General features: G+C 43.2%; 1 protein-coding gene and 1 long non-coding RNA gene across 5 annotated transcripts in view; one reads left to right on the top strand and one right to left on the bottom strand.

The window, feature by feature from the left end:
* Positions 1 to 620: 620 nt before the first annotated feature.
* LOC140469174 (uncharacterized) lies at positions 621 to 14,690 on the bottom strand. 2 transcript variants are annotated; one of them, XR_011956002.1, is made up of 4 exons: positions 14,586 to 14,690; positions 14,404 to 14,479; positions 12,100 to 12,195; positions 621 to 2,275 (listed from the first exon to the last, which is right to left on the bottom strand). It is a non-coding gene; the product is annotated as an uncharacterized lncRNA (long non-coding RNA). The 2 variants fall into 2 exon arrangements; XR_011956001.1 differs by having other exon boundaries at positions 14,404 to 14,677.
* A 77-nt stretch (positions 14,691 to 14,767) lies between these two features.
* paqr5b (progestin and adipoQ receptor family member Vb) overlaps positions 14,768 to 21,190 on the top strand; it is a 92,982-nt gene continuing 86,559 nt past the window's right edge. For 2 of the 3 annotated variants that reach the window (XM_072565237.1, XM_072565231.1), the window contains exon 1: positions 14,768 to 14,895. The gene's annotated coding sequence lies outside the window, so the exon portion shown is untranslated. The remainder of the gene's footprint in view (positions 14,896 to 21,190) is intronic. The other variant, XM_072565232.1, reaches the window with a different exon arrangement.

Raw genomic sequence — 21,190 nt, 5'->3', positions numbered from 1 at the left:
ATTGGCTTCCTTTTATTCAGGTCCTAGACTCTCCTTTGAGGGGAAACAACCTCTCAGCATTGAACCTGCCAAGCCCCTTAAGAATCCTACATGTTTCAATGAGACCAGAACCATTCTTAATCTTATATATCTCTACCAACTCTCCACTCAATATTCTGTGTTGCAATGAGAAACCCCTAACTTTTCCAGCCTAACCTTTCCCTAAAATGTCCCGTCCTTAAAACATCTTAGCAAATCCCCTCTGTAATCCGTTAAGGACACCTCATATCCTTCCTAAAGTCTGATGAGCAGAACTAAATACAGTAGTGTACTCTAGTTACTGGCCAAATCATCAGAGGAACTTGAGATTGGATGAGAGGAAAGTTTCATAGAATATAGAACAGTGCAGCACAGTACAGGCCCTTCGGCCCTCACTGTTGTATGATCATTTTTAAAATTAACTTTCCATAAGGCGTACTTAATGTATAGAATCAAAATTTCCAGTCATTAAACCCAAAGCCCTTCATTGCTGCACAATGTTACAGTACCATACACTCATTGCATGAAATATTTCAAAACCATAATAATAAACACTAATGTCTTATCAAGTTGATTGCTTTTAATTGATTTATTGCTTTTTATTGAAGGTTTAATTGAAATCCTGTAAGTAGGACATAAACTGGAAGAAGCCGCAAAATTAATTAAGCTGCAACAGCCTTGATCACTCACATCAATAATTGCCCATCTCCTGTTCTGTCTTTAAGCAATTGTTGCTCAACTGTTAAATTATGCGAAGCTGACAGAAATTGCAACTTCCTCAGAGGCTATCACCCTGACACCGCGCACGTTATTTAGTGCTACCAAGGCCCATTAAAATAGAGTGATTTTTTTTATTGAACACCAATAAAAGTTATTAAATGTATGTTGTGGCACCTCAAATGTTCCATTGGACTTTCCCCAGTGGCTGAATTGGCAAAAAGTACTGCTCACTGCTAACTGCAGAACTCAGTCAGAAAAGAACTAGGTTTGATCTCCTGGGGCCCTGTGTTGAGTTATCTAAAGCTCATCCAGTGTTTCACACAATGTGTTGTAATGGTCGCCACAAAATATAAATGAAAGCACTTACAGCAGAGGTAGAGGCTAAGAGACAAGGCGTGCCTACATGTACATAATGTACAAATATGTTTCTCCAAACAATCCCAAATTCATTTTTTAAAATTGCATGGCATTTGATTTGTACTTCCAAGTTACATGATCAACAAAGAAAAGTTATTATTCATGAACAAAACTGTGGTAATTCTAGTCTGTCTCACTTTCATCAGTCTCTGCACATACATTTCATCCATTGCGTCTACGGTGCTCAGACTTTTTAATGATATGCAAGTTATTGTCAGTTTCTATGGTGTCTGCTTGTTCGTATCATAATGGTCTTTTCCTGAAAAGTATCATTCCCCTGGTGAGAGTTTGATCCAAGGGAGATATTTGTCTTTCAGATTCAATGTCTCTGCTGGATTGATGACTTTCAGAGTGTGTCCAGCTAGTTATTAGTTCGAGGAATTATTGCTAGTTTTCTGATTTGAGTAAAAGTTACCTCCTGTTGTGTGCCCCAAAGCCACTGTACATCCTCAGCAGTGAGATTATTCAGATTCTGATGACAAATTAGTCAAGGATTTTTCTTGATAGTTCATGAATCCAATGAGTCATTGCACTGCTTTCACACCTGTTGCTTGTTGTATCTCTGCCAAATCTCTCACCTTGTCAAAATCCCAACAAAGTCACTTTTACATGACCTAGAGGTTTAACGTCAAGCACCTGGAATTGCATTTTCTCCTTGTACCATTCTTTTTTCTTTTTTTGGTTTACCCATGGGACGTGGGCACTGCTGACTGGGCCAGCATTTATTGGCCATCTCTGGTTGCCCTTATCACACTTTGTCATCTGCTGTTTTGTGATCTTCCGATTTCACTTGCTTGGTGTCAGCTGACAGTTCCTCTAAGGCAATATCTCGGTCTTCTTCCCTTGCCTGATCTTCTATCCCAGTTTTTAAGATCACATGCACTATTGGGGGTGTTGGTTGCTCTATCTCATCATTCAGGCTTGACTTAGGGGTAGCTGCAATCCCTCATGGAGGATGCTGGGGTGGTTTCACACATCTATCCACTTGAGATGATGTTTACCAGGAAGACATTCAAGACCTTATTAGAGCATCTTTATAATCTTCCAGGATTTGTATGACAGTCAGTGGCTTAGTAGCTGTAGAACTGCAGGTCTTTATGGTTCCCATTGTGTGAGGCTCCTGGTAAAATTTAAAAACCAATAGAGCTGCGGATGCTGGAAATCAGAGACAAAAACAGAAGTTGTTGGAAAAGCTCAGCAGGTCTGGCAATATCTATGGAGAGAAATCAGTCTTAATGTTTCAGGGCCGGTGATCCTTCTGGATTCATGAACTATCGAGAAAGATTCTTGCCTAATTAGCCATCAGAGTCTAAACAATCTTACTGCTGAGGAAGGGTCACTGGACCTGAACATTAACTTTGATTTTTCTCCACAGATGCTGCTCGACCTGCTGAGCTTTTCCAGAAATTCCTGGTATAATTTATTCCCATGGGATGAACGTTGTACCATCATACAGCCTCAACCTTACCTTTGAGGGTTTCAGTCTTGGGTTCCCATCTTGAGCTACCTTGCAAAGGTTTGTGATGTTCATGATGTGGCCCGAAGCATGAGTGCCTACCTGATGTTTCACATTCACTTGATGCTCTCCTTCTGCATCATTTTAACAGCTACCAAACAATTTGTCCACTTTAGACACCTGTTCACCCGACAAAGGGGCAGCGCTCCGAAAGCTTGTGATTTCAAATAAACCTGCTGGACTCGAATCTGGGTGTTGAGAGACTTCTGACTTTGTCCACCCCAGTCCAACACCAACTCCTCCACATCATAGATACTCTTCATAATTAACTTTTGAAAAGTACATCTACAGAGTTTTCAAAATAACCCATCTGATTTTCCAATGCCTCATTGAGATCTAAGGTGCAACAGAACTTGTATAACTCTTTGGAGAAAGTGAGGACTGCAGATGCTGGAAGTCAGAGTTGAAGAGTGTGTTGCTGGAAAAGCACAGCTGGTCAGGCAGCATCTGAGGAGCAGGAGAATCGACGTTTCATCAGGAATGAGGCTTATGGGCCAGGGGGCTGAGAGGTAAATGAGGGGGGGGGGGGGCAAGGTAGCCGGGAATGCGATGGGTAGATGAAGGTGGGGGGAAGGTGATAGGTCAGAGAGGGGGGTGGAGCGGATAGATGGGAAAGACGATGTTCAGGTAGAACTCTTTGCTCAGCACTGATAATGGGTTGATACTATTATTTATTCAGTGATTCATTCCATTCTGCAGCTATTTCATAGCTTTGAATTGAGAGTGGAAAATAAATTCCAATTCTATCTCACATTTCTTTTAATTTCTATAGCAGAATGGAATTCCAAGCATTCGGACTCACCCAAGCCTTCAAAGTTCAGGCTGTTATTTTATTTCTTCCTTGTCATTTCTTTTAAGTCGCCAGCTCTTTGACAGCTCTGAAAATTCTCACAATCTTAGTTTCATGTTTGCAGAATGATGTTTCGTGCAATGTATTTTAGTGGCTGACATACATTAAAATAAAAGCGTGAACAGCAGAGGCAAAGATGTTGTGATTAGGGCATGCCAGCCTGTATAAATCTCGTTGGAATAGCCTTTAAAATAGAATAGCCTTTATTGTCACTTTTACTCACTGAGTCTTGTGGATAGTTTATATGTGTCCCCAAACATCCAGGATAACAGTTTGCTGCCAGAACTGAGGAAGTGAAATGTCAGCTAGTCCCCTCTCTTGGTTGCTCTCCTGCTAAAAATGTATGGATCCTGAAGCCAGGCAAAGGCACAATCAGGTTGACCTATAGCCACCTTGCAATGTGTTAATACACACTGTCCAGCTCAGTCCACAGGGGAACTGATGCCTCCAAAACTAAACCAGTGCTTGACTCTGCAGAGGGAGGGAGATAAAAGATTCGCTATTGAGTAGGTGCATTACTTTAAATAAATGTCCCATCTGATTTCTGTATATACCGTATATACTAGAGTAAAAGTTGATTTTATGTAAAAGTCAACTCCTATTTTACACCAGAAGAATTTCCATATATCTCATATAAAAGTTCTTCACAGCTAACAGATCAACATTTGAGAGTCAAGGTATTATCCTGTACATAAATGTTATGATGAGGAAATGAATTTTATTTTCATGCTTTATGTGTTTTGATGTACAATTCACATCAATTTGTGAATCGATTTGCGCAAGTTTAAGATACATGTCAGAGTCAGGTGACAACCTCCCTCTGTGTGCAGCTCAGCTGAGTTCGGTCCCCTGTAGCACCCGCGGAAGACAGTCATATACCTAGATTAGTTTGGTTTATTTTAATTTAACTACAGTGTGGAAACAGGCCTTTGGCCCAACAAGTCCACACCGACCCTCCGAAGAGTAACCCACAGTCCCATTTCCCTCTGACTAATGCACCTAACACTATGGGCAATTTAGCAGGGCCAACTCACCTAACCTGCACATCTTTGTGACTGTGGGAGGAAACTGGAGCACCCGGAGGAAACCCACGCAGATACGGGGAGAATATGCAAACTCCACACAGACCGTTGCTCAAGGCGGGAATTGAACCCGGGTCCCTGGCACTGTGAGGCAGCAGTGCTAACCACTGAGCCACCATGCTGCCCCTAATTGAGGTTCTGAAATTTCTTCATCATTTTGCATAAAAATGCCCTCCAGAAGAAAACAAAAAATGTACAGCAGCGATTAAATTGTAAGTGTTTGAAGTTACAGAGAAGACAAATCAGTGTGTAGCAGCAAGAGAATTTTGTGTTTCAGAGAAACTTGTGAGAGACTGGAGAAAGATAACGAACCAACTTCAGACAATGCTAAAATGAAAGTGTGCCAACTGAGGTAAAGGCCACAACTGGAGAAAAAGCTTGCTGAGTGGGTACTTGAAAATCACCAAAATGGAAAATGTGTTAGTCGTGAAGCCATCGGAATCCATCCACGAAACGAATCAAAGAAGGATGGAATTTTGGATCTGAAGGCAACTGCTGGATGGTGTACACGGTTCACGAGAAAGCATTATTTAATATTTTGGCAGAGAACTAAGATTGCACAAAAGCTGCCTGCTGAACTTGAAGATAGGATATTACAGTTTTGCCAGTTTGGAATCAGAAATTGGCAGAAGGAAAGCTACAAGGTATCGTGCATTGGAAACATGGACGAAATGCCTGTTACTCTCAACACACTGGAGAATCGAACTGTAAACCACACAGGAGAAAAAAACAGCATAGGTGAAAACCATTAGCATGAATTTCAGCCCCTCAAAAGTAGTATCCATGTAATAGTTGACACCAAAAATTTTAACCTTAAAAATAGACTAAAAAGTTCAACTTTTACAAGAGTATGTATGATAAATATATTTCTGTGTTTGGAAGAAATGATGCAAGATTCAAATAGAATCTCGACTGCTAATAATTACAAATCCAGTGCAAGACATAAAGACATCTCTTTGTAGTGTAGAAAAAAATGAAAGAAGTAACAAAAGTTGGTATGTGAATAGAAAGATTTTAGAGAGATATAAGCCAAATGTTGGCAGATAAGACTAGAGTAATTTAGGATATCTGGTCAAGTTGAACAAAAGGGTCTGGTTCCTTGCTGTACAGCTTTATGACTCTATGACTCTAAGTAGAAGAAATGTGAACAAGGATGAAAATTGTACTGAGTGGCCCTCATTAATTCAACATCCTGCAAACAGTAATAAATTCATCACATGTTTGAGCCTCTGCTATATACTGAGGTATGATTAGCTGGCCTCCAACTTATTGTCTTCAACCTCTGTTATTTTGAAGAGGCGAAACACATAACATAACCCACAAGTAGTCTGGGACCATTTTCCTATCCCAGGTTTTGGAATATTCAGATCCCATGCTGCTTTGGCCCGAGGTTCCTTTAGGAATCTTGTATCTAAACTATTAGATCCTCATGAGTTGTCTTCTTTGGGTAACCACTTGGCACAGATGCACAGTGGTTAGCAATGCTGCCTCACAACGGCAGGGATCTGAGTTTAATTCTTGGGTGTTTCTCCATGTGGAGTTTGCACATCCTCTCCATGTCTTTGTGGGTTTCCTCTGGGTGCTCTAGTTTCTTCCCACAGTCCAAAGATGTGCAGAATAGGTGGATTGGCCATGCTAAATTGCCTATAGGGTCTAGGGATGTGCAGACTAGGTGGGTTAGCCATGGGAAATATAGGGTTACAGGTTGAGGTGGAATGCTCCTCAGAGAGTTGGTGCAGACTCGATGGGCTGAGTAGCTACTTTCTGCACTCTAGGGATTGTATGATTCTAATTGTGCCATTCTTCTTTGAATACTAATCTCCACCAATGTTCTACATGTGCCAGTAGATTGAATCTGCCAATATTAACTTGCATTGAAGAATCTTAGAATCCCTACTGTGTGCAAGCAGGCCATTTAGCCTATCAAATCCACAATAACCCTCCAAATAGCATTCCATCCAGACCCATCCTATCATCCTGCATTTCCTATGGCAAATGCACCTAGTCTACACATCCCTGAATACTATGAGCAATTTAGCACGGCCAATCCCCCTACCTGCACATCTTTAGACAGTGGGAGGAAACCAAAGCACCTAGGAGAAACTCACGCAGACACAGTGGGAATGTGCAAACTCCACACAGTCGCCCGAGGCTGGAATTGAACCTGGGTCCCTGGTGCTGTGAGGCAGCAATGCTGCCCACTGAGCCATCATGCCACCCTGAATGAAAGGAAATATGATTTGATTTTGATTTGATATACAGTGAAAAGTATCCGAGATACAGTGAAAAGTATTGTTTGGTGTGCTAACCAGACAAATGATACCTTACATAAATACATCAGGGTAATCAAATGGAATGCAGAATCTAGGGTTACAACTACAGAGAAGGTGCAGAGAAAGAGCTGATTTAGTACATCTGACCCCCTCTACAGTGAGCTTTCCTTTCCATCCCCTAATTGTCCAATCCTGTACCTCACCTATTGTCTCAATAACAAGAAAACATGGCCAACAATAGTGAGGCAAAAGATGTCAAGGAGAGTCCAGGGTTGAATGAAAGTAGAATTCACATTCTCAACAGTCCATGAAAAGCCTTTCACTTCCTAGTTAACATTCCTTTTAACACTTTTTTAGCCTGATGTAGAGACAGGTTGCCTCTCCCCTGAATTGTGCAATTCCTGTCAGCATCATTTGTTAGTTCTCACGTTTTACAGGATAATCTGGTATTCTTTTCTTATACATGTTCCATGCATCTAGAGCCTGGCTCCTGATCCTGCCAGGTTTTTGTTTCACATGTAACTTCACCCCCGTGCTCCACCAACCTGCTGTTATGGATTCCAACTCACTCTGCTTCAGTCCAAAACTTCCTCTACTTTTCTGATTGGATTGATTTCCAGTGGATATAGAGACAGCGAGGAGAAAAAGCATCTCAATGCTACATGTAGGACAGACGGAAACATGTAAGGGACATTCTGATGAAGGGTTACTGGACAGAATACATTAACTCTGCCGGATCTGCTGAGTTTCTCCAGGAATTTCTGTGTCGGTTTTGACTGAAAGGTCTTGTCCCATTGCCACAGGGATTTGCATCACTAGCCAAGGTGAGACTGTGGATTAAGGTGGAGCCCCTCCTTTTCAAAGACCCCAATCCAAAGGGAAGTCTCCACCCGTGTTAATTGCTATCCTTGCTTTTTTTCCACTCTTCACTCCTCCAAAAACTGTGGTCAGGACCTTGGCACAGACCTCCCCACTGGGATCTGCCTGAGAGACCCTGGTGAAACTGACCAACTGACCTCACAATCTGCACTCCACTCTGCTCCTTTTCATGATCTGACTGCAGTCCCAACAATGGCCATCGTTTCCCCCCCCCCCCCCCCCCGTTGGGGTGCTATTGGTCATCTGATTGACTGAGAAGGGGCATTTGTTGTACAAGGTAACGGTTCTGAAAGAGGTCGTGTTCATGTTACATTGAGCTCCACCCATTCTGATAGCATCATACAGTCATCGGTTGGAGAGGGTTGAGTTCTGCACAAGTACCTGAATGGAGCAGGCACGTTCTATACTGCCCCTGACAGTCCTTAGTAAGTACGTTTTGCAAGTGAATGTCAACAGTACTTATTGCTATCATACAAGAAATACCTTGTTACCCAAGACAAGTGTCTCTTCTGTTTAGACTCACCAGTGGTCCATTCATTAGACAGACTCCAGACTCCAAGAGAATAGTGATGTGGTGGACAGTGAAATCCTGAAACCAGGTACATCAGAGGTTGGCGGTGTGGTATCTGAAAGTATGGTAGCGTTCAACCACAGAGGGTGGCAAGCCACAACCTGAGATGCTTAACAGTCTGGCAGATAATAAATCAGGTCACAGATTTCCAATCCTATGGTAGCAGAGTCAGCACCTTCCACCTATCCTGCACACCGCCCTCCCCACTCCTGGATTTTCAGCCAGGAATTGGGACCATTGCCTCCCTGTGAAATAGGTGCCATGGAACTTCCAGCCTTGGAAGATATTCTCTTGCTGAGACTGTCCTCATGCTAGCTCTGAACTGCAGCTATCTATTCAAATTACTTGAATGTGTTCTAATATTGGAACTGAATGCAGGATCCATCCCTTTAATGTAGTGCGGTGTGGCGTTTAATTGTTTTTTTTGTGTCATTGCAAAAGCAATTGTTTAGATCACCGTCATGTTACTGTACTGGTACATTAATTCTGTCAGTAAGCCAATACTAATGATAATTACACTACTCCATACAGACATTTTGTATTCACTCCGCTCTCACATAATAAGAACACTGAAAAATTAGATCATTTTGGTTGCATAAATCAGACCAGTATTGTGCTGCTTTGCAGGTTATTTTGATTGGAAGCTGATTTGAAGTTTCCCTTCAGCACTATCCTGTCCCTACGGGGAGATAGCGAGGATTTGTCAGGGGACCTGGGATGTTAGCCTCTCCCCAGCCCCTTTTGACATGTGACTCCAAAACAATGCAAACTGCCCAGTCATATGACTGTGGTTGTCACAGTGAGTCCTATTGCTGAGATCACCTATGCTCGACACGTGCACATTCCCCAGGAGCTAGCCCTAGAGGCAGTTCTTTAATCATGACCCTTGGAATGGCCTGACCCAAACCTGACACTTCAACATGCCATTAGAGCGGTCTGGAGGAATGACAGTGACCAACTGACCTTCCCATAACTCCAAGCTGGGGTGTCCTTTCATTTCAAAGATAAAACCAAAGTCTTGTGCTTATGTAATTCCTTTCACAATCACCAATGTGTCCGAAAGCATTTTTTCCCCAACACCTTTAAAGGCCTGTTGTAATGTAGGAAACACTGCAGTGTAATTCAGACAGAGTAAGGATGTCCCAGGAGTGAGATGATGGTGATGGGGTAATTTATTATTGGCATCGCTGGTTGAGAAATATTGCTCAGGACACTGGGGTGAACTCTTGAGCTCTTATTCAAAAGGGGGATCTTTTACATCAAGCTGAACGGGGAACTGGATTTGACCTTTCACATCTCATCTGGAAGTTGAGAGGAAATCAGCTTATGTATTTGCAACCTTGTGTTGTCTTTGTGAACTGTGGCCTGCAGATGTTATTTTTCGGTCACCTGGGATTACCTCTGCTTCACAGAGATAACTGTCTTCAATCTGCAATGACCGATGACATAGTGAAGCTTATCGTGACCAGGGTTTGTATCCCACACAGTTGGACGCTGCATGATTATAGATGACTTTGACCTGTACCATGAAAGTGCCTTATTAATGCAGTAGGCCACAGGTCACTCACAAGTTGAGTTCGCATACTCAGTCAGAAAGAAAACACTTACTCTGCTCACGCGGGCTGTGTACGCGTTTACAAGTCACATGAGTATTGAAGGAAATGTAGATGCTTGGATCAGTGAGGTGCAGCTCAGCTGATAATGAAGGGGACCCACCAGTACCTCCGAGTTCTTTCCTTCCTCACACTCCCTGTCAAGTCTACCAGACATTCCCATGGACCTCTTTGAGTTCACCTCTCAACATTACCCCAAGCCCTGGCCCTGCAGTTTGGTAAAGCCACCCATCATGTTGCACAGTCCCCCAGGTGAAGCCAGAGATGATACCCCTCCTGCAGTGATCCCATGGTCTGTCATTTCTCCTGCTTATTTGCTGAGCTCCCCCTTCACAAATACTGCCCCTCTGCATGCCAGTGTGCTGCCTCCAATTCCCACGTCTGAGGTCACCCATTTCCCTTCCAAAACAGTGACCCCCCCCTCCCCTCCAATACCAGGTCCCTCCTCGGTATTTATTAATCTGACTCCCATGACTGACCCTGGCCCACCCTCTGATGAACTTGGATGCATAGTCCCAACTGATGTGCGATTGGAACTCTGACTGGTCTGTAAATGACTTAATGGAAATCCCTAGACTGGTATGACTGCACCTGTAGGAGTGGCCATGATCTACTCTCCAGACTGGAGTGAGAGGCGCCCTCTGACCCTGACTGTCACATGTGACCAACTGACTATGTCCAAGTCCCGGACTGACAGCAGACAATGCCCTTGACTCTCTGTGCCCGGATGCCCTGACTGAAGGCTGGCTCCTTGACTTGATTGAGGATTACTACTATCTAACTTTGAGACATGGCCATTGAATTGAAGCACTACTTGCAATATTCTTTTCTGCAAAAGCTGTTGGCACATCTTGCAGCTGTGACGGTGAGGGAAGACAGTGTCATGAACCAACATGTCCATCCCTTTGACTGATAACTGCTGACAATCATGACGAATTGCCTGGCTTTGTGTCTGTGCTGAGTGGCAAGGCAAACCAAGGCAGAGATGCTTTGAACATTGCATTTGGCATAAAATCAGTGAGTGCTAATGGAGCATGTAATGAACCCTTTTTGCATTCTGGTCAAACCCATGAGCTGGGTGCCAGTCACTGCGTGCAGAGTGTCTTGGTCGCATCATTCCAATGAAAGGTGCCTGTGCATTCCAAAATTCAGTCCTGAAGTACTGAACTGCATTACTGGAATGTGGCTTGAGGGTTCAGATAGGCTGGAACATCCCGACGCCAATTTCTGTGGATAGATATTGGGAGAGAGTTGTGTTACATGTGGTCACTGCCTGTGGGGTGTACTGTGAAATATTATTTACTGGTGTCCAAGATAGAGGGCCGGAGGAGCAAACAGTGAGCTGGGGTCAACAGGTACCTGCCTGGACTTCCATGCTGGGGATTGTTGCTATCCTGTTTCTATCCAGCCAAAGGCAGAATGGAAACTGCGAGATTAACTAATTAGAAAATGTTAATGCCTGCTAACAGATACAAATAGACCCCTCATCACTCACTATTGAGAATCTCATTGCATCATTCAATATTTGGTTGGGTTGACATTGAGAATCCCCTTATTACCAATTTCAAGTGATTTTCCCAACTTTCCTACCAATGCCTGCAATCTTCACTGGCTGGGAAGACTCCACCAAATGCTTTTATATGATATAAATCGATATGCATTTCCAAAACATCACTGTTTCGATGCCACACTTTGTAACTGCTGCCAAATAATGTTTGAATAGAAAAGGGCAAGAGTGAATTGTACAAATTTTGTAACAGCAAGTGTTTGGCAAAAGTTAAATCTTGTGCTTTTGCATTAAACTTAATTCCATCATGTTTACTTTATTAACGAGGAGATAGTGAGGACTGCAGATGCTCAAGAGTCAGAGTCAATAAAGTGTAGCACTGGAAAAGCACAGCAGCTCAGGCAGCATCCGAGGAACAGGAGAGTTGACATATCAGGCATAAGTCCTTCATCAGGATTCCTGATGAAAAGTCCTGCTGGAAACTTTGACTCTCCTGCTCCTCGGATGCTGCCTGAGCTGCTATGCTTTTCCAGTGCTACACTTTATCGACTCTTTACTTTATTAATAAAAGGCAGTGGAACAGAAAATCAGGTGCAAGTATTATAGGCACTGATGTGCTTTCAAAAGGCTAATATTAAATCAAAATGCATTACCTTGCCTCAGTAATCAGTAGCTAAGGCACATCCTTAGTGTAGGCAGTCTTTGATCTTGCATACTTAGCTCAGGTTATCTGGCTTCACTCCTTTCCTCTGGTTGTGAAAACACAGTGGGATGGAGTAGGGACAGAAACAGTCATGGTCAGACAGTTTAGTAAATTAATAGAAAACTTAGCACCTCACACCCAAAATCATGGCCCAATTGGAGGTCTGTTTCCCCCAATGAATCACTGCTCAGAAGATAATTACTTTGCTCCCCCACAATCTTCAACCAACAAAGCAGAACTCAGGATAGTGGGGAATCTCTTTATCAAAGGCAATGATTGTTTGGGGGTTCAAAGTCATTTTAGGATGGATCACTTGACTATGAGGTCATGGGTGTGATTAAAAGTAGCCTAACCACAACCGATTTTACTCAGCAATTCTTATATGAAGTGCAATGAAACTAGAGTATGAGCAGGGATATTAGGAATTGTTGATACTGATTTACTAATCACTACCAGTGTGAGAAGTTTGGAACTTGTGAGAAATCTGTTTGAGGAATAATAAGCTTTGTTGATAGTATGACTTTGAAAACGTGAAGTACACAATGAGAGTTCAGAAGGAGGGGCCAGTACCTGCAGGTTTGATGATTCCAGGTGTCAAACCAAATGTTTTGGGGCAATAGCAATGATTGAGGAAGAATGTTTACTGTATACACAATTATAAATGTTCATTTTAGATAAAAGTTGTAGTCAGTTTGTCATGTGCCAGAGGTATTAGAGAGGTTCCCCTGTGGGACTTGCCTGTGGCACAGTTACATGGAGCCTACATGACCTTGTGTTTTTTAGAAAGTCCCAGCCTTCAGCAGGCAGCAATAAAATTAACTCTTTCAATAGCTAACAAAATTACACAATTTTAAAATGCTCACAATGTCATAAACGGACTGACCATGGTGTGTGTGTGTGCGCATGCTTACAGGTGCATGTGTGTGTGTGTATGTGTGGGTGTCTGTGTATGTGTGTGCACATGTATGTTTGAGTGTATAGGTGCGCGTCTGTGTATGTGTGCACATGTTTGGGTGTATTTCTGTGCATATGTACATTTGCATGTGTGTCTGCGATTGTGTGTGTGTATGTGTCTGTCTGTGTGTGTGTCAGTGTATGTTTGTGAGAGTCAGTATGAGTGTGTTTGTGTGTGTGTGTGTGGTGTGCATGCTCCACCACATTGCCACAATTAGTGATTCTCATCTGTGAGCTACACAATGTTTGGATGGCAATTCAGCTGCAGGGACAGCACTGGAGCCAATGCTCCTCTGGGGCTGTATCCCAACACAGAATCCCACTGTGAGGCTGTGTCCATTCCAGCAAGAGAAACTACCCAGCAATTCTGAGTTGGACAGTTTGTTTAATTCTTCCTTCTGTAGATCAGGAGCACTAAGGCCAGCCATATTTCTTATAATACCCATGTGGTTGAGGACATTTATTGGGGAGCAGACTCCGGAGGAAGCCTTTTACCTTCTACTTTGCTTGAGGTCCATGATGCACCATACAAAGGATATGAGGCAAGAAAGCAACAGCGGCTCCTACTTGCTGAATTACCCCAACACACAATCTCCCTGTGGGGCTGTATCCCAGCAGGGAATCCCCCCGTGGAACTGTATCCCAGCAGAGAAGCCCTCTGAGGGGCTGTATCCCAACAGGTAAGGCCCCTGTGGGGCTGTATCCCAGCAGGTAATCCTCCTGAGGGGCTGTACCCCACAGGGAATTCCCCCGTGGTGCTGTATCCCAGCAGGGAATCCTCATGTCGGGGTGTATTGCAGGACAGAATCCCCCTGTGGTGTTGTATCCCAGCACATAATTCCCCCATGGTGCTGTATCCCAGCACAGAAATTTCCCTATGGGGCTGTATCCCAGCACAGAATCTCACTGTAGTGTTATATCTCAGCAGGGAATCCCCATGGGGCTGTATCACAGTACAGAATACCCCCTTTGGGGCTGTTTCCCAGCAGGGAATCCCCCTGTGGACTGTTTCTCAGCACAGAATCCTCCTGAGGGGCTGTATCCCAACAGGGAATCCCCCTGTGGAGCTGTTTGTCAGCAGGGAATGCTCCTGAGGGGCTGTATCCCAGCACAGAATCCCACTGTGAGGCTGTATCCCAGCACAGAATTCCCCAGTGGAGCTGTTTCTCAGCAGAGAATCCTCCTGTGGCATTGTATCCCAGTAGGGAATCCCCCAGTGAGGCTGTATCCCAGCAGAGGCCTCCCTCATTTAAAACAGGAAGAAACAATGGCTGAAAAGTTTAGGGCATTTTCTACACACCTGAGGCACTTGGCCGCTGTTAGTTTCTGACGTGTTGTACTTAGGGACATCGAGTAGACTGTTGCAAATTCAGCATCTGGGTCATTGCGGGGAAATATTTTAATTATTAACCTCTTACTTTTCTGCATTTATTTGTGCAGAATGGCAAAACTGAAGTTATAATAATTAATCTTATTACATACACTTCACTGGGCCTCCAAGCCGAATCCTATTTCCAGACCTTTGGTAACGAGAGGATTTTAACCAACAATTGAGTTAAAGGATTTCCTGTGACTGCTCCTTCCATGTCTGCTCCCCCACACACCCTCTTGTCGTACTACTCCACCTCTTCGCTGTGTCCTTTCTCCACCCCTTCCCCTCCCCTCCCAGCAATGTTGGTGGTAGATCAGGAAGTAAGTGCAGTATAACAGTGTGACACACAGAGGCACATGCACACACCTACTTGTGAATATCACAGGTAGGTGCACCTTAGACGCGGCTCAAGACAGTAAGGTATGTCTCTCCCTTTTTTAACAGAATTTAAACAGGAGTCTGAGTCTGTTACTAAGAGACCAACTTGTTGCACTTTGTATCTTTGTCGTTGCAGGAGAATACGGTGCTTTCTTTCGGGTTAATTGTTGGCAGATGCTATGTTTTGTTGTCTTGATGTTTAATATTGATCTGTCTCGCTGTTTGCCAACAGAATATTTTTTTTTCTCTCTGTTTCCAAGTCTGTATTTAAAGTACTGTATCTTACTGAGAGTGTTCCTGAGGCTAGAAGACCACCTCTGTGCTATTATTTCAGGGCCACATGTTTTTCAGACGTTAACAGTAGCTGTCTCATAATTTTCAATATGATTCTGCAGCTAAAGGAACGGCAAAGCTGAACAAAATTATTCCATCTGTTCTCTCCTTCACCAGCAAGACCCTGTGAAAAATCAGAGTTCCACAACAAGATATATCACTTGAATTTCAGGGTCATCACCATGGTAACTGAAACAAGGAGTGGGGGGAGCGGGGATGGTGGTGGGATAATGGGGTTTTCTTAGCCCTGTGATAGTGCAACTTGGCTTCAGCTGAAAAATGCTATAAGGAATTTGGGCCTGAAATCTTTATCTCTGATTGTGGTTTCACGCCCAATTTGAAAGCCTTCCCAAGGTTTAGGTCATTGATGTTCCCTTCAGTGTAGGTAGCTCCCTGTTCAGTGATCATGAACTATCCCCCAACATCCTGACCTTAACTTGCCCACCTGCTGCACAGTAAGATCCAACCAACAACAAACGCACTGCCAGCTAACTTGTTTTCCTCTTGAATGAGTGGCAATGAAATATCAGTGTAGTGACTGGGACATTGCAAAATCCCCCTCCAAAAACTGCTTGGGTGTCTTTAAATCCCACCTGTCAGGTGCAAGGGGCCTTGTTATATTGTGTTTTTACCAAGATTACAATCAGAATAGATTGTTTTTTCAAAAGTATATTTTATTCATAAAACAACTTAGTCACAAATGCAGTTCAGATGTACAGTAGCGTATCAAACAAACAAACAAACATTGGAATTTGTATCAATCCAGCAAACAAAACCAAAGGCATCGCTAATTTTCACAAGACTATATTTACATGCATTTGAGACACCAAGAGGGGCAACAACTGAACGGACCCCCATTTAACTTCAGCAGAATGTCCTCAGATCGTGGTCTTTCCCCGACTGTGCCTTGGCGGCAGCTGCTCCAAGCTTTAGCACATCCCTCAGCACGTAGTCCTAGACTTTGGAACATGCCAGTCTGCAACACTCGGTCGAGGTCACCTCCTTGTTCTGGAAGACCAACAGGTTTTGGGCAGACCAAAGAGTGTCTTTCACTGATTTGATGGTCCTTCAGGCACAATCAATATTTATCTCGATGTACATCCAGGGACCAGGCCATGGAGCACAGAGTTTCGCATCATTGAGCGGCTCAGGACGATCCTTGACAGTAATCACTGCATCTTCCTCTAGACTTCCTTTGCACAGGCATATTCCAGCAGGAAATTTGTAGCAGACTCTAACAGCCGTGTCCCATGTCTCCCTTCACTTTGGTGTGGATGAGCTATTTTTATTAGACACTGCAGAACATTTCTTCAAATAACATTTTTAAAAATCTATGATATGCCTTGGAGTGTCCTTGCCTCAAGCTGGTGACTCTGGGTACGTTACAGTCTCATAACAATCCATACAAAGCACCTCTGACAACATGGCGCTTTCTCAGTATTGCATTAAAAATAAGAGCCTTGACCACATGCTTAAATTCAGTGGTACTTGAGTTCTCAATGTCCTGACATACAAATGCTATCAGCTGAACCAAGCACAATAGGACACCTTCACTATATATAATGCAAGCAGCTAGCATCATAGATAGGAACAAAGCAGGAAAGTGGGGCAAAGGTATTAATTAATCATGATCTCATTGCATAGGTTTGAGGGGCTGAACAGCCTCTTCCTGCTTCTATGACCTTGAGTGCAAGCTCAAGCCCTAAATTGTGCTTAAAGGGTCCAATGTTTGAGATCAATAGAGATTAGTTTGCTTACCTGAACTCAAGGACTGTCACACTGCAGTGTGACTGAGTTTTCAGCAATACATTCAAAGTTATGTCTATCATTGATAAAAATTCATGTTACTCGAGTTGTGGTTACCATTGAATGGCTCCTGCAGGCATTGCTGTCTGAGTCAGGTTTGGGGAAGGCAGTGATGCACCTTAGGGTCAATAGTTGGCCGATGTTTGCTCTTTGGGCAGAAGTGTATTGGAGAGGTGTCAATACAGTGGCATCCACATCCCAGGAATCATACAGAAAAACAACAGGCATTTATTCAAAGAATATATGCTGTATTTATCGTGGAAGGTTGTTCTGTACTTTTGTTGGTTGGGGTGGCAGTTGGGGTTTGGGGGTGAATGAATGGGGGATGGTAATGATCAAACATATCATTTTGACTTATGATTTACTCGGTTATAAAGCTAGAATCTAATAAGCATGTCCTTATGTCCCCTGGTTTTCCATGACATTTGATGCCCCATGGTGTATTTGGATCTCCGGATAAAGAATGTACTGTCTGGAAAAGTGATGGAGGCAGGCTCACTTGGAAGCATTCAAGAGGCTATTGGATGGATATTTGGATAGATGGGTTGAAGATAGTCAAAAATGGTTCTTTGGATACATGATTTGTTGGCATTTTCTGTGCAACAGATTCTTTGAACGATTCCATCCTGTCTGTTTCAGGTTCAAACTAAAATCCAGAATGTTCTATGACAGGCCAATGAGATATGTTTTGAGTGAGTACAGCTTCTCGCTCTCTGCTCTATCCAGTACACTCATAGATTTGGAAAGCATTTATTAAGGCTTTATCATAGAAGGTTTTTGTAGAATCTTTCCCACTCCTGATCCTAATTCACCCAATGGTGAAAAGTGGGGAATTACTCACTGGGATCACTCATAGGAAACATCCACTGTAAGGGATTATGAGGATAGATTGAATAAATTGGGGCTGTTCTCCTTAGAACATTATAACAGTGCAGCATAGGAATGGGCCCTTCGGCTCACGATGTTGTGCTGAACATGATGCCAAATGAAACTAATTCCTTCTGCCTGCCTTTGGACAATATCCTTCCAATCCTTGCATATGCTTATCTAAAAGTCCCTTAAGTGCCCATTGCAGAGAAGAAGACTAAGAGGAGGTTTGACAAAGGCTTTCAAAATCCATGAACAGCCTGGTTAGAGTAGATAAGGAGAGCTGGTCCCAGTCGTAAAAGGAAAAAAACAAACAAGACATAGGTCAAAAATGATGTGCAAAAGAAGTACTGGTGCTGTAAGAAATGACTGTTTCACACAGCGAGTAGTTAGGGTCTGGAATGCACTACCTGGGAACATGATAGGAATAGATTCAATTTGAGACATTGGAGAGGACAATGAATATTTGGATAGAAATAGAATTGAAGGATGCGGGGAGAAAGCAGGAGATTGGCACTGGGGGATAGAACTGATGCATATACAAAGGGCCAAATGGCCTCCTTCTAGGCAGTTGTGATGCTGTGAAAGAAGATCTGCTAGTACACAAGGTTTCTGGAGAAAGTGAATGTTTTTAGGAAAGGAAGGGAAATGAAAGTTTAGAATTGAAAATATGTTATGTCTAACTTGGATGGGATCACTTTAATGGTTATGACTGAAATTGGGAAGAAAGGATTCAGCCAGAAGTCTAAATGTAAAACATACTCAGATTGTTATAAACAACTGAAATGTCTCACTGGATCAGATTTTGATTCAATGTCAGGCCAGATTTGTCTCAATAGCCTACATTCTTGTCACTCGTAGCAACAGGATTTCTGTGCCCATTCAACAAAATAGCTGTAGAACTGGACCTACCAGTAAGGACACATTCACAGAGATATGCTTTCTTGTTTTGCAGTTACTTAAAATTTCTTTTGTGGAGCAATAAACACAAGGCGACTCTACCATTGAAAAAGGTAACTGTAGACTCACATTATAGAATCCCAACATTGTGAAAACAGGCCCTTCTGCCCAACAAGTTCACATTGACCCTCCCAAAAAGTAACTCACCCAGACCTATTCCCCTACCCTATTATTCTATATTTCCCCTGACTAATGCAACTAACCTACACGTCCCTGAACACTATAGGCAATTTAGCATGGCCAATTCACCCAACCTGCACATCTTTGGATTGTGGGAGGAAACAGGAGCACTCAGAGGAAACCCATGCAGACACAGGGAGAATGTGCAAACTCCACATAGACAGTTGCCTGAGGCTGGAATCGAACCCGGGTCCCTGGTGCTGTGAGGCAGCAGTGCTAACTACTGTGCCAACATGCCACTTCACGATTATTAAGCCTCATTATTCCTGCTCCAAATAATGTTTCTCTGCACGCTGCTGAAATTAGATTCTTAGTTGCACTTGAAGAAGGGCTTTTGTCAATTCTTCTGCTCCTCAGATGCTGCCTGACCGGCTGTGTTTTTCCAGCACAACACACTCAACTCTTAGTCGCACCCTGTCCATCTTTCTCATCTCCTTAAAGACCACTTGTGATGTCACCAAGTGTCCTCACCTATCCTAATATCTCCTCATTTGGCTGGGTATTGGAATTTCTTCAGTAAAGGTCTTCAGTCCATTCCTCCCAGAGTCGGTTTATAGATACATGAAGGATGTTATTAAACTGGAAAGGAGTACAAAAATGTACAAGGATGTACCTGAGACTGGAGGGTTTGAGTTACAAGTAGAGGCTGGGTAGTTTAAGACTTTTTTCCTTGAAGCTGTGGGGTGCCCTTATAGAGATTTATAAAATCATGAGGGGCATAGATAAAGTAAACAGCCAAGGTCGTTTCTCCAGGTTAGGGGTGCCCAAAACTACAGGGCATAGGTTTAAGGTGAGAGGGAAAAGATTTAAAAGGGACCTGAGGGGCAGCTTTTTCACACACAGGGTGGTGTGTGCATGGAATGAGCTGCCAGAGGAAGTGGTGGAGGCGAGCATAATTACAGCATTTTAAAAGAGATTTGGACAGGTACATGGATAGGAAAGGTTTAGAGCGACTTGGGCTAAACGTAGGCAAACTGTAAAAGTTCAGCTCAGGAAACTTGGTTGTGGATGAGTTGGGCCACAGGTTCTGTTTCTGTGTTGTATGACTCTATGACTTGAAACATTAACTCTGCTTTCTCTCCACAGATGCTGCCAGATCTGCTGAGTTTCTCTCGCAGTTTCTGCTTTTGCTGCAAGTTGTTGTTGTCAATAGAAATTCTTACCATACTTCAGGTCATGAAAAGCATCTTATGAACACAAGTCATTCTTCATGTGGTTGAGTACTATGTTTGGCAGAGTCTTTACCAAATGAGGAGAAATGGAGGACTGCAGATGCTGGAAATCAGAGTCGAGAGTGTGCTGCTGGAAAAGCACAGCAGGTCAGGCAGCATCCCAGGAGCAGGAGAATCGACGTTTCAGGCATAAGCCCTTCAGGGGCTCTCGACAAAAGAGCCACCAGATGAGCAGTGGATGGTCAGCTGTTACGATGAAAGGCAGCAGGTTTATAGGAGATCGGATTAAGAACCTTTTTCACCGAGGGGGTGGTGGAAATCTGGAATGCATTGCCAAGAAGGGTAGTTGAAACGGAAAACCTCAATCTTTAAATATAGGGAGGTGATGGCCGAGTAGTGTTGTTGTCGCTGGATTGTTATTCCAGAGACCCAGGTAATGTTCTGAGAATGCTGGTTTGAATCCTGCTGTGACAGATGATGGAATTTAAATTCAGTAGAAATCTGGGAATTAATCTAATCTTGAGCAAGAATCCATTGCCCTTTAGGGATGGAAACTGCCATCCTTACCTGGTCTGGCCTACATGTGATGTGAGACCCACAGCAATGAGGTTGACTCTGAAGTGCCATCTGGAGAATTCGAAATGGGCAATAAATGCTGCCTAGCCAGTGATGCCCTCATCCTGTGAATGAATTAAAAAGTAGTATTTGGGTGAATGCTTGTAATGTCATAACATTCAAGGCTGTGGGCCTAGTAGAGGAAAATGGTATTAATGTTGGTATTAGGGTTTTTTTCTGGTACAAACTGGATGGACCAAAAGACCTCTTCTGTACTGTATGTTTCAATGACTCTAGGCCACAATAATATACATGCTGTGAACTCCAGAGCACATTGCCTCAACAGCAGAATTGGCAAGGCCAGGTTTCAGTGACACTTGTTTGGGGACAAAAATGCATTTGAATGAAAAGCTCTGAGTGATGTGAGGCAGGGCTGGACAGACCCCAGCTTGTTCTAGGTTTGC

The sequence above is a fragment of the Chiloscyllium punctatum genome, chromosome 48 (genome assembly GCF_047496795.1).
Source record: "Chiloscyllium punctatum isolate Juve2018m chromosome 48, sChiPun1.3, whole genome shotgun sequence".
Lineage (NCBI taxonomy): Eukaryota > Metazoa > Chordata > Chondrichthyes > Orectolobiformes > Hemiscylliidae > Chiloscyllium > Chiloscyllium punctatum.
The sequence above is the reverse complement of the archived record's forward strand: the minus strand, read 5'-3'. Positions and strand labels throughout refer to the sequence as shown.